Here is a 937-nt window from a genome sequence, read left to right on the forward strand (position 1 = left end):
TTACACACGAAACCAAAGTTCCTTTTGTGGTTATGGGCCAGAGGGGTAGCTCAAGAAAACCCACAAGCCGATTGGCGACCACCCAGAAGTCTCCAACACGAGTTTTGTGTCAATTCACATCACTTCAGAAATTCTCCGTTTGGACTCCTCCTTTCATCTGGAATTGAGAGAGCACTCCGTCAAAGTCAGGTCAAATCGGTTGACGGGGGCATTTGCGCCAATTCACTGACTCACTCTGGTGCCCTAAACAAACACGTGGAAACCAGGGTGACCGACAATCAGTTAGTTGGACACGAAACGGGTTCAAGAAGTTGAAACCTGCATGACACAGTATTGACTTGGATCATATTGGATCGGTTGATCTTTCATGAAAATTCAAGATGGAACTTCTTGGTTGAAAGCGAAGTAATCTGTTGGGCACACTTTTTTTTCATTACGTTGGCTTTTTGGTCTTACCACATTATCGGTAACTGTATCCATTTACAGCATTTGGTGAATAATACCTCTGAAACATTTTGATGCTGAATTCCAAAACAAGTACCGTCATTGGATCATCCATTAAGGAAACTTTCGAGTGGACAACATACTTCGTGGCAAAATTAAAGAGCCCAAGCACAAGCTTATCTTGGTTTCAAAGAACCAATCAACGCCTCTGATTGAAATCGTGAGCTGAGCAAAAAGGCATCATGGCGTGTTTTTGGGGGTCTCTTTGACGAGGCCTCATCAAAGAAAAAGCTTCTGAACCCAGAAGGCGTCTACTAGTAAAGTAGGTTTATCATAAAAGAAATTGGATAATTTTTGCAAAAGAACTACGAACGGATGAATAGAGAATGGCCTCCCGCCTATGGAAGCTCGACGACGGCTGGCCATTGCTTCCTTTCCTATGGTTCGTTTTCTCGTTGTTTTTGTCAATTTTAGGAGTCAAATTTAGTAGTGA

This window comes from Tigriopus californicus, chromosome 1 (genome assembly GCF_007210705.1).
Source record: "Tigriopus californicus strain San Diego chromosome 1, Tcal_SD_v2.1, whole genome shotgun sequence".
In the NCBI taxonomy this organism is placed as follows: Eukaryota; Metazoa; Arthropoda; class Copepoda; order Harpacticoida; family Harpacticidae; genus Tigriopus; species Tigriopus californicus.